The sequence below is a fragment of the Delphinapterus leucas genome, chromosome 9, assembly GCF_059928025.1.
Source record: "Delphinapterus leucas isolate spDelLeu-1000000601 "Yukka" chromosome 9, BTC_Dleu_Yukka2, whole genome shotgun sequence".
Taxonomy (NCBI): Eukaryota; Metazoa; Chordata; class Mammalia; order Artiodactyla; family Monodontidae; genus Delphinapterus; species Delphinapterus leucas.
In genome coordinates, this window is record NC_143137.1 from 28,315,314 (window position 1) to 28,328,280 (window position 12,967).

The following is a 12,967-nucleotide window of genomic DNA, read 5'->3' on the forward strand; positions in this document are numbered from 1 at the left end:
AAATGTTGATATGTTTGCTCTGTAAAGAAGATTTAAAAACCTTCTCAACCTTAACTGTTATAATTCAGGAGTTATAACTTAAAAAACAAGTTGTTTTTTAAGAGATGTCAGTGTGACCAAGTATGCTGATTATTATCTGAGTGCTACATCACATCCATCCTCCAGGTTTCTAACTTGTTCTGTGCCACACCCAGGAGGCTGACTTCTGTGGACTGCAACCCTAGGGTTTGCCCTAAGATTTCCTGTTGTGTTGGGTTGATGAGATACTCTGGCCAAAGTTTGGAGCATGGGAAGAAAACTATGCCAAGGGACTCTGAGTGAGCTATCTTTTTTCCTGCTGTGACCCTGGCTGATACTGGTCTCAGAAGTGATCCTCAAAATGGGAAGCTCAGGTTGTGATGGTCACGTATTTGAAAGCATAGATACCCTCCTTGTTGGGAGGAAAGGAGATGTAATAATATCACATTACTCAGATTATCGTTAAAGGCGGCATGTGATGGAGTTAGAGGGAGAGAACAAAGTAGTGAGGGATCAAATAGTCTTTCACTTAGTTGCTATGACAACCATGGGGTGGATTGAGGAATGGACTGGACACTGTCTACTCTGGAGAGTATACATAAAAGATAAACCTAAAGTCTAGAATTCCCAGTTCAAAACACTAGTCAATGGAAAACTCCAGTAGCTCAATAAATCAGAAACACCAAGGACTCAGATTCTGCAGGCAAAAATGTTTAGGTAACCCTACTAGATAAAGAATTCTGTTCAGCCAAGATGCTGGTAGAGAGTGAGGGAATGAGTGCTAAAACACGGAAGCTCTTGTTACCAGTTTAGATCTCGTAACCAACTACAAAAAGCTTTGCGGCACTTTTAAATTAATTGTTTCCCCCCTTTCCTTCTTACATTTTATGAAGAGGGCTAATGGTGGCTAACATCACAGTTTAGATTCCAGTGGTGGGAAGTGTGACAGAACTGACATCACTCAACAATGATGCTATGACTGATGATACTTTGTGTTTCTCCTGTATGGGGGTCACAAGTTCTTCATCTAGGCAGAGGTCAAGAGTAAAGGCTGAGTAGCAAAAGGAATGGACTGTATAGGTTATTCTCTGTTTGCATACCCCCACGTCATACCTTGATCCATACCATGCCCTTTACCTTCTGTGCGTCAGACACTGACCTCTATGGATTACATTACCAGACTGCCCTTGCCCTTTGGCTTCCAGCTGGGTTTAGCCAAAGGGAGACAGCGGCAGGGTATTGGCAGATGAAAGGAGAAGCACGTTGGGTTATTTATTCCCTCTGCACTCTTACATTTGCTTGGCCACAGTTTGGGCAGTGGCTGTGTTCTATAGTTAGAGCTTCTGTCCTTCAGTTCCTCTTCTATGGCTCCAAACTTTTTCTAGGCTCTGGAAACACTATTTCCCATCCTTGTGCCTTCAGTTGTGACGTAGCAATGATTTCTCACTCTTGCTGATCCCTGAGTGTTTCTCCAAGACTTGCCCATACTGCTTTCATGGAACTCTCTCAGTTACAGCCTTTGTGTTTGCCATTTCTTTCCTGCTAGTACATTGATACACCATGGAAGGAAGGACACACTGAGAGGGACTAGGTAAGGACAGCCATTGGCAGTGGGATGCAGCTACAAGTAGTGGAGAAAATGCAGCTAGGAAGGCAGAGTAGAGAGTACAGAGAATATGGGCACAGATAACGGTATTCTAGATGAGCAATCAGCATTACACAGTCATAGCAAGGGGTAGTGGTGTGAATTGCTAAGCATGAAGGGTAAGGGAGCCAAGAATCCAAGAGAAGGTAGTCTTTGGGAGAACCCGCTAGCCAAGTGGACAAAATAAGGGAATCAGCATTTTCAGGTGTCAGGGCTTCAGGCACCAGAATTTTCATCTCTCTTTGGGACTTGGCAAGTGTACAGAAAAGCTTCAGTCTCGATGACTCAGTTCCTGAACAGATTATCAAACACTGGTTCATTTACTTCATATAGTAGTTTGTTTGTTCATCTACTCACCAAATGTGTATTGAACTCCGTTTATACTGTAGGTCCTGAGTTGGATACCAAGGATATAAATGTGAATAAGATCTATTATCTGACTTCATGGGGATCACAGCTTACCAGGAGCTGAAGACATGTGTGAATGTAATTGTAGTACATGGTTACTAAACATCTTTATCTCGGTATATGCTGCAGGTACCTCACACCAAATATGCATGAAACTTTACTCATTATCTTCTAAAAAGCACAACACTCCTCCACTCCGCATTTCACGACCAGCATTGCTACCATCTTGTCTCAGGGAAACATGATGTGGCTCTTTTTAATTAAGGCATTCGTTTATTCCTTTGTCCATTGGAGTTGGTCATTTTTTTTTTTTTATTTTGTATACAGTCTTTTTTAAAATATATATATTTATTTATTTAATTTATTTTGGCTGCATCGGGTCTTCGTTGCTGTGCGCGGGCTTTCTCTAGTTGCAGCGAGCGGGGTCTACTCCTCTTTGCGGTGTGCAGGCTTCTCATTGTGATGGCTTCTCTTGTTGTGGAGCACGGGCTCTAGGCGCGTGAGCTTCAGTAGTTGTGGCACGTGGGCTTCAGTAGTTGTGGCATGCAGGCTCAGTAGTTGTGGCTTGCGGGCTCTAGAGTGCAGGCTCAGTAGTTGTGGCGCACGGGCTTAGTTGCTCCGCAGCATGTGGGATCTTCCTGGCCCAGGGCTCGAACCTGTGTCCCCTGCACTGCACCACCAGGGAAGGGAAGCCCTGTATACATTCTTACTAGAGCATTTTCTTACTTGTAAATCTGATGAACAGCCAAGGTTGAGCACTGCTGCAGTAGATATAAATTCTTCTTAAACTGAGATCAAAATTGATCCTTAAAGAATGGAGTGAGCTGTATCTCGTGGGGTGTGTGTGTGTGTGTGTGTGTTTGTGTGTGTCCAGGAAGGCGAAGAGTCTAGTATTTCTTGCTAAGTGTATTTATGGAGCTAGTGGTCCCTCTTGGAGATGTCAAAGACGCAGTGTGACTAGTTGTTCAGCCAAGGATTCTCAGGATGATGTTATTTGCTAGAGTCTCCACATTCAAGCTCCCTCATTGTTATCAGCACTTTGGGTTCTTAGGGACTGATTCATGCAGGTTGAACTCAAAAGCCAAAATGTCAATTTATTATTAATATTTGATAAGAAATTCATGTCACTGCTTGACAGTACATTCTGTCCTGGACAGGGAAATCTCTGTTACAGCTGGACACAACCCTCTCTGCAGAATTGGATGTAGCATAAACAGGTTTCAGCTTCAGCCCCTCCCTTACCTGAGTCCTGTGAGTGCTGGGCGTGACTGGGAACTGTAGAGTATTCTAGGTAGAGAGGGGAAGCCAGAATTGCAACCAGGAAGTATTTCTATGTAAACATTTTTAGTAAATTGCCTAAAGAGATCTCAGAAGAATGGGCCCTGAATTTTCAAGCCTCTAATAATCCATCGTGAATTCTTTTCTTAGTATAAATAAGAATTTATTCTTGTACTTAATTTTGAATCTATAATTTTGTCTTTTTTATTGAAGGAAGTCCAACAGATGATATCTCAGGCTCCCCCACATCTGGATCTTCTCCTGTGTCTCTAACGCAGGGATATGGACACTGCTGGCCTGAGCAGAGGATTCTCCTTCATAGGTAAGACTCTGTTCACCTTTTTTTTCGATTCCATGCATCTCACAGCTCTGGGGTTACCATATCGTTGCTTCAGGCAGAAAACAAGCAATTAAGTTACAGTTTGTCTACATTATTGTATCCCATAGAGATCTTGAGAGGGCAACAGGATCTCCTGAAAGAGACCTGGAAAATTCCTTAGTACCTTCAGTGATTCATTTAAAAACAATTTCTAAAGTTGGCCGCTCTTCTCTCCATTTTGGTGCTGGTCATCTGTTTCACCTGAGGGTGATACTTTTCTGACTTTTTTCTCACATTGTCAGATTAGTGTGCCGTGTACCATGTATAATAATAACAATAATACCATTTTCAAGATAGTATTCACCGATTCTCTGATATGCTTTTTATCAGTCTACCTAATGAAGAAGCATGGGTTACAGAAGACTTGTCTGAGATGAAGTGGTTAAAAATGTTTGTTTCCACCATTCTCTTTTCATATAGGCATTTTTGTAAATGGAGTACTCTTGCTAAATGAGTCTGTAGAAACTGCAGGTATAAGGGTGTTTCTCCAAAATCCATAGGCATAGGTCTTTTAAAAGTAGAATCAACCAGCTTCAGTGTACCTGTATTTCAAATTGATTTTAGAGCTCACAGTGAAGCTGTAGCCCATCTTCATTTTCTCTAGACCTTTAGAGCAAACAGTCTTTGGAAGATCAATCTAAAGAAATGACCTTGACTTTGAATTCCTGCCTATGCAGTTATGGTATATTTCTACCTTCTTTATTCATTGCGTGATTTTATTTTGTTTTGTGTCCTAAGACAGTGATACATGAGCAATCACCACAACATTGGGGGGCAATCTAGCTCTTTGGTGAATTAAGGCTGTTCCTAAGGGCTTCCGTAACAAAGTGCCAATGACTGGGGGGCTTAGAACAACAGAAATGTATTGTTTCATTGTCCTGGAGGCCAGAAGTCCGATATCAAAGTGTTGGCAGGGCCATGGCCCCTCAGTAGGTGCTACAGGGAGAATCCTTCCTTGCTTCTTCAAGTTCCTGGTGGCTTCTGGGGTTCCTTGGCTTGTGGCAGCATAACTCCATCTTTGCTTCTCTCTTGGGCTTCCTCCCTTCACGTGTCCTTTTCTTTCAAAAACACTTACAGTGAATTTAATCCCACCTGAAACAAATATTATCTCAACTTGACTCTTTCCTTCGTTATACCTGCAAAGGCTCTACCTCCAAATAAGGTCACATTTCAAGGTTCTGGGTGGACATGAATTTTGGGGGACATCATTCAACCCATTACAAAGGCCACTGAATTCCATTAGGTGGTAGGAACGCAGTTCCCTTCCTGACAAGGGAGATGGTATTTCGCTGTTATGGGCTCAGCAGATGGCACTGCCAGGCTCCCACCAGCTGTGGAGCTTTCACGGCAGCCAGGACGCTGACAAGAAGCTGAAGGTGTAAGCAGGAAAGGCAGCCTGTGCCCAAGAAAGAGAGGGGAAGAAGCAGAAGTGGTTTCTAGCAGGAAAAGATTTCTTGAACTTAATTCCTTCTTAAAATTCAATAGAGGTGTTCTGAGATGTGGGTGTTATTCCCCAAACCTTCGACATATTTGTCCTTTCTGAAACCCTTTGGTGTCCTCTGTGGCAGCTCATCCTCCTGTCTCCTTCTCATGGGACTTGCATGCAGTGAGCAAACTTTGCTGTAACCCTTCTGCTGCTGGCCTCTCACCTTCCACTCACTTCATTCTTTATCCTTGTTTTCTCCACTCTTCCTCATTTTATTCTTTTTTTCAGTTGCCTGTTTCATCCATGGTCTAAATCTATTACTTTCACAAAATTGCACAGATCCCTCAGGGCCTAGTGGGTGTAGGGCGGGCAGGGGACACCTGAGATTCCAAAGACAGAGCACAAGTCTTGGACTCCTAAGAGTTTATTCATTGTTGTGGTGTTTGTCTCAACACATCCTTGGCATTGTAGGCATTTAGCTTCTTAGGGTAGGGAAAGTGTTTATTTAAACTATGTTTATAAAATAGCTAACAAATATTTGGAGTTAACCTGTGTATGTAGGCCCAGGCAGTACTCTCTTTACGGAGTAAATTCTTGTCTTTCAGGCTTTTGCCTTTGTTTTGTTTTAGGGGGTTGGGAGTCGTTCAATAATGATAAATAATAATGCCAGACAAGCCTGTGCCTGTCATGGGCAATGTCCATATTATTACACCATTCAGTGAGAACATCTTCCTTTGATATTCTTTCTCTCTTCCTTTCCAATTCTATTACCTTTGTTTTGGAGGAGCTATACAGATGGCAGTGATCATGAGAGTCAGTTCAATGTCAGGGATACTTTCTCTGCTTGACTTCCTGCTTCCTGATGAGACCTTGTCTATGCTGAGATTATTTTTCCTAGCTGCTACTTCTTACACTGCAAAAAACAATTTTTATATTCTTTTCTCCTTCCTATGTCTATAGTGAGATGACAACAGTAAAAGATTGGTTTCGTTCAGTCCCTAACCCAGATTAGGACTAGAGTGAGAAAGTCCTGACTCTCCTACCTCCTCCTCCTGGCCTGCTGGTTGTCTCCAGCTCAATTACACTTGCAGTTACTCCGGAAAAACTACACTTGTATTTTATTTCTGCTTTAAATACTTCCTCCCTCCTTTCTCCAATCTTTTCTCAGTCCTTTAAGACATCTTCTCTTTTGAGATTTTCATGCAAATGAGGCTGAGAGGAGGAACGCTGGATTTTCTTCCTCGATCTGAATATATTAGATCCATTATTGGTCAGGGAGATATATTCCACAATCCGCATCCCCAGTACAGTGCTTGTATTGTCATGGCATATAATTGTCACGCAATCTATAAAATGCATTGTTGTGTAACTGAAAATTTAGAAGTCCTGGTGGACTTACAATAACAGTTACTAAGCAGGTGATGATGGACAGCAAACCTGTCCAGTGAGTTATGTTTGCATAAGTAACTCTCGAGGGAGGTCATGGACGCTTGGGGACTTTGTGAAACCAACAAATGTTGACCCTGGAAATGCCAGGGGGCTTGGGATTTTCTTAAAATTTTTTTCAGGAAGGCTCCCTAAGGACTGGTAATGGTAGAGGAGGTGAACTAAAAATTAGTTTTCTCTGCTTCTTTCTTCTAAGGGTGGGGGGGAAATACAATCCCCCAGGACATCACTGTCTCCACCCAGAACCTGTTTGCAGGAATTGTGATTTTTCTGTGGGTGGTTCCTGCTCTTATCTTACCTAATCAGATTTTTAAATTCCTTGATGGTAAAGAAGGTATGTTTCATTCCCAAGATAATTTGGGAGTTAGGCAACAATAGTAATTGTCATTTAGAAACTTTTCTTTCCTAAACTACTTCTTATTTTATACAACATGACTTTGTACTTCCTGTCTGTAAGAAAGTTCTATTTATAATAATCAAATATTTTATTAGGGTGGGCTGATATAAGTGATATTGTGAAATTTGCTGTTCATGTGAGAGATATAAAGTCTTGAGAGATCAAGAGAACAAATGTCCACCTCTTGGGACTTCCCTAGTGGCGCAGTGGTTAAGAATCCGCCTGCCAACACAGGGGACACAGGTTCGATCCCTGGTCCAGGAAGATCCCACATGCCGCAGAGCAAGTAAGCCCATGCGCCACAACTCCTGAGCCTGCGCTCTAGATCCCACGAGCCACAACTACTGAGCCCATGTGGTGCAACTACTGAAGCCCGCGTGCTTAGAGCCTGTGCTCCGCAACAAGAGAAGCCACCGCAATGAGAAGCCTGCGCACTGCAACGAAGAGTAGCCCCCGCTCTCCGCAACTAGAGAAAGCCCGCGTGCAGCAACGAAGACCCAAAGCAGCCAAAAATTAAATTAAATTAATTAATTAATTAAAAAAATAGAACAAATGTCCACCTCTTTTCTCTTTACGGCAAAGTTCACTTAAGGTTAAAAATGGGTTCTGCATACAAAGGGGAAGGGAGGAGGAGACAGAGTAAAACAGTAAACCCCAATAATAGCTCATGTATCCTGAGAATGTGCGTCACTTAATCTTCTTGAGAACATTATGATGTTTGCCAATGTCCTGGTGGGGGAAAATGACTTACTAGGGAGTTGGCAAAGGAGGGATTAAGTCTAGGTCTGGCTCACTCCAGTGCTCCCATGCCTGACTACTACCCTCATGGCCTCTCAGGAAGAACAAAACCAAAGTAAGGAACAACGAGGGGAGAGAGAAAGCCAAAGAATGTGGGAGAAAGAGAGGCAGCTTGAGTGGCCTAGAATCAACTTTCCAATTTCAGGAGTATTGACTCAGCACCCCACGTAGGTAGAAGAAGAATTCTCCTATATTGAAGGAGTCTGAGGGGTTGACTGCCAAAGTTGACTGTGGAAGCACTTGGTGTGTATCCAAGACTTGTTTTTCTTGCATCTGTTGTCTCTTTTCATTGTGAAGAAATATCTGAGAACTGTCACACTTATTACAACAAATGTCACTACGATGAAAAACATTTGAATCCCCCATTTTAAGGAACAGGTTTTCTCATGTGCATATTTTGCAAAATTCTTGAACACCATAAGCATTTGAGCGGTAGTTTGGAATTAAAAGGAAGGATTCTTTTTGCCAGGTTAATGTTTCATCGGCAGGTCAGAAGTGCATGGGATTTCAAAATAAAGCAAGAGAGAGGCTAACGGAGCATCCCAGTCTCTTGGTGGAGTCACCATAATCCAGGATCCTTTCCTGGCTTTGCCCATTGAGGGATGTAATTTTGATAGTTTTCCTATGAGTGTTCAACCATTTGCAGAGTAATTCACAGTGACCAATCATTCATTTAAACAAGCATTTGCTGAATACCTTTTGTGCTGAATACGTTCCTTTGAACCTTGTAGAACTTCTGCCCGTTTCTGTACCTGCTCTGTCCTTGAGGGACTGACCTTTATGGACTGTACCAAGCCTCAGGCTTTCCTTGGGCTCAATTTGTAGAAGGCGCTAGCAGGAGAGGGGAGGGCAGGAGAGGGAAGTAGGGTTATTCATTCCATAGGCGGGGCATCTGCAAACTGTGACCCTCGATCCAAATCTAGCCTGCAATTTATTTCTATAAATAAAGTTTTATTGGCACACAGCCATGCCCATCCATTTAAGTATTGTCTATGGCTGCTTTTACTCTCCAAATGTCAGAGTTGGGTAACTGTGACACAGACGTAATGGTCTGCAAAGTCTAAAATATTAATTTTCTGTCCTTTACAGAATAAAGTTTATTGACCTCTGCCTTAGGTAACTCCCTCTCTGGGCAGGGTTATTGATTCCTTAGGCATCTCCATGACTGTAAAAAGTCACCACTGTCAAGTGGCTCTCCTATAGCTTCAGCTACACCACAGCTAGAGCTCTTCCTGAGTTCTGGTAACTGTCTCTTCCCCTGGCCCTATCAAGGCCTACAGGTATTCTCACTATTGCTAGCCCTGGGGTGCATCACCATCTTTTGTTGCCCTTCTTTATCCCTGTACCCACCCTCTTAATGTCTCCTAATTTACCCCGTTGGAATTACAGAGAACCACAGATAAGTAAACAGCATGAGATTCTGGGAAAATGAAGAATAATTGCCTGTTTCTTTAGCTAAACACTTGGCAGAGCACTTTGGCCATCATCTTGCTTTATCCTCATAATGACCCCATGAAGTAGTTCCTATTATTTTCCTATTAGCAGGTAAGGAAACCAAGGCCTTTTTGAAAACTGAGTAACTTGTCCACGATTTCTACCTTGAGGGGGAAAAGTAAGGATTCTGATCCAGGCTCTTAATCCTTAGGAGATAATAAAGCACAGATTGTGGTTCACTGTTCTTTTCAGGCTGGTGCTGCTGTCGAAATAAAGCTGAGATGGCTGATTTTGGCCATATCTTGAAGGAACTCACACATTGTGTGAAAGACTTTGGGCTAAATAGTCTAGGCATGACACGCTAAACAGAGGTGTGTATTTCCTGGAAAAAAGTTTTGAGTTCACGACTATCACACTTGTTTAGCGATATGCACTTTTCAAAGTGTTTTCACAGCCTCATAACAAGTCCGTGAAGCCAGATGACAGTTCTTAGAACAATTTTAGAGTCCAGCAAACCGAGACTGAGATGTAAACGTACTGTATCCACATCCAATGAATATTAAGAATTCATGCATATGTGACAAAGTCCAATGTTCTTTAAAAGTCCTGGCTAAATGGCCCTAGAGGGTCAGGGGGAAATGCATTTTGTGAAGACTAGCCTCAGCACTAGAGGCAGAAAAAACACTTGAAGTCCATCTGTGGACTTCCTAGGGAATCAATGGCCAGAGGGTAATATTCCTTTCTGTTTTTGTAACTTTCTCTAACACATACTTTTCTCATACTGCCACAGATGTGTTTAACTATTAAATGCTCATGTCAACGATCTTGAACCTAGAACATTTTTATAAACTCCACTCATATCTCCAATTAGAGAAAATGAGAAGCTTCTCTGGAAGCTGGGGTTTTCCTCTGTATCTTTAGCTTTACACATGCCAAATCATATTCCTAATCACTCCTCTAAAGCCTTCCCTTCTTGCTGTGTTTTACTGCACTGTTCTTGATATCACCAACTTCCTAATCACCGCTTAGCCAAGCCTGAAACACCAAATTTGTTTCAGTTCTTCCTCTAGCCTGTTAGTCTTACTGGTGGTGTTGACTCTGTCCTTTTAAATCCCTTTACTATCACTTTTACTTGACCCCCTTCTATACACTATCTAGACCATATTCCCTTAAGTGCACGACTCTGATCATCTCATTGACTTGAGCAAAAAGCCTCTGGGGCTACACACTATTCATAAAAATGAAAATTCATTATTCAAATTAGTAAATTCATTATGAACATTAATATTCATTGGATGTGGATACACAACACTTAATTTCTCAGTCTTAGTTTGCTGGACTCTAAAATGGCCTTAAGAACTGTCATCTGGCTTCACAGTCTTGTTACGAGGCCGTGAAAATGCTTTGAGAAGTGCATATCGCTAAGCAAGCGTGATATACATGAAACGGAAACTTTTTTCCCAGGAGATACACGCATCTGTTGAGCGTGTAATGTCCGGACTATTTTCGTCCTTCTCCGTCTCCGCCTGTCTCCTGCTTTGGACAGTTACAAACTTGGTCAATAACAGTCCTGGAAGGACGTGACGCCCCCAGCTAAGGACGTAGGTCAGAGATCTAAAAGGCAGGAGGATTTTCGGGGAGGAGCAGGGGCAGGGCATGACCTAGCACCTGGCAGCGCCGCGGATTGGTGGAGGAGAAGGTTGTTCCCTCAGGGCGGGCGCTGATTGGCTGCGGAGGAAGAGGCATGACTTCCGAAGTTGAGCAAACACCTCCTCCTCAAGGCCCCCATCCCAATTTCTGCTGGGAATTCGGATCCTACTCTGCCCGGACCCGGGAGCGCAGAGGCAGCGGGGACCAGACGAGGTGAGCAGGGGGAGGGTGCCCGGAGGGGCTGAGCAGATGGGCGGTGGGCTCAGCCTGTGAGAAGGATTTGGAGATCGCCGGCGGGGCTCTGACAGTCCGCCGGGCGGTGCTGGCGAGCTCTGCCTCCCCCTCCCCGCGCCGCTGGGGACCCGGGAGCTCTGCGGACTCCGGCCTTTGCCGGGACGAGCGTACGGAAGAGGGTGGCGAGCGTTTGGGCCTCCTCGCCAGGCCTCCCCGCCTAGCGTTTCTCTGCACGCGAGGGCTGGGAGGTGGGGCGCAGCGGGCGCGGCTCCGGAGTTTCTGTATAAGAAGGAGAAGGCAGGGGATAGCAATTCGGATTTCTTTCTTGGCGAGGGCTGAGGTGGGGAGCGGTTGCTGGGAAGTAAAGCATTGGTATTGAAGCTGTAGAGCAAACCCTCTGTTAATTCTTGGACTGTGTGCTTATTTAGATAGGCAGCTGTGGGAGGTGGTTGACGGAGAGGGGGGCCTCCCCGCGCCACCCCGGTCCCCCCCCCCCCGATTTCTTTCGGCGCATCTGAACTGCGGAGACACCGCAGGGGCTGTGCGGGCCAATGTGAGCGTTTGCGCGGGGAGGGGGCGCGGTTAGAAGCAGTTATCTACCCTGTTTAATTCAGTGGGGCTAAATGGCCCGACTACTTCTGGAAGAAATATGCTTTTTAGGCACTGATTTTAGGAGAGCGGGAGTGGGTGTGGTGAGAGGGAGAGAGTGTGTTTAGTAACTCTAACAAAGATGAACATTTTTTGATATTGTGGGTCGTCAGCTATCAATGTGGAAAAGGCGTAGCTGTTATTACGCCGACCTAGCTACGCACAGGACCGAACCATCACTGAATTTGACACGTGGCTTTCATATACTTTATATTGGAAGAAAAAAACAAGAAACCCATGGCACTTGGTGTGGACGCTTCTGTGTGTGTGTTTTGTAACTTGAACTCCCCCCCCTTTTTAAAAAATAAATTTATTTATTTTTGGCTGTGTTGGGTCTTCGTTTCTGTGCGAGGGCTTTCTCTAGTTGCGGCGAGTGGGGGCCACTCTTCATCGCGGTGCGCGGGCCTCTCACTACCTCGGCCTCTCTTGTTGCAGAGCACAGCCTCCAGACGCGCAGGCTCAGTAGTTGTGGCTCACGGGCCCAGTTGCTCCGCGGCATGTGGGATCTTCCCAGACCAGGGCTCCAACCCGTGTCCCCTGCATTGGAAGGCAGACTCTCAACCACTGCGCCACCAGGGAAGCCCCCCCTTTTTTTTGCTATAAAGCTGAGTGAACCTAGGGCCAGACTACCTTCTAGCCATGTAACCTGGTGGCCGTTCTGCAAAATGAGCTAGGACGACAAAGGTTAATCCAATGTCCCCAAGTGACTTTCCCACTCTCCAGAAAATCATATTTGTTATCAGTCTCACTTGTTACTGGTGACAGCGTCATCAGAATTTTGATTTATTTGTAATTGAAAAATTTCCCCCTTTACTAACTAATCTTCTATTTAATCATTAGCAGATTTTGGTTCAGGACTTTGGAAGTGATCTTTGCTATGTAACCAATGCCAATTTAACAAAAAAGTTTTCATTTTTCCAAATATTCTTTTTCTAATTTTCTCATAGAGATAACATTACAAACAGTGGCAAGTTTCTTTGATGAGCCCACAAAAAAATTCTATGGAATTCATGGAATCACAGAAATGCTGTACATTTGGAATGGGAAATAACCACCAACATTATTACCGTCTTCATAGAATTAAGGTGCAACCAATTATAAGATGCATCCCCATTTTGGGGATGCTAAAATGTGAAAAAACATGTTTTAAATTTGGTGAAATACAGTATTAAAATGGTAACTTATTTTTCTTGAACACTCATGCCT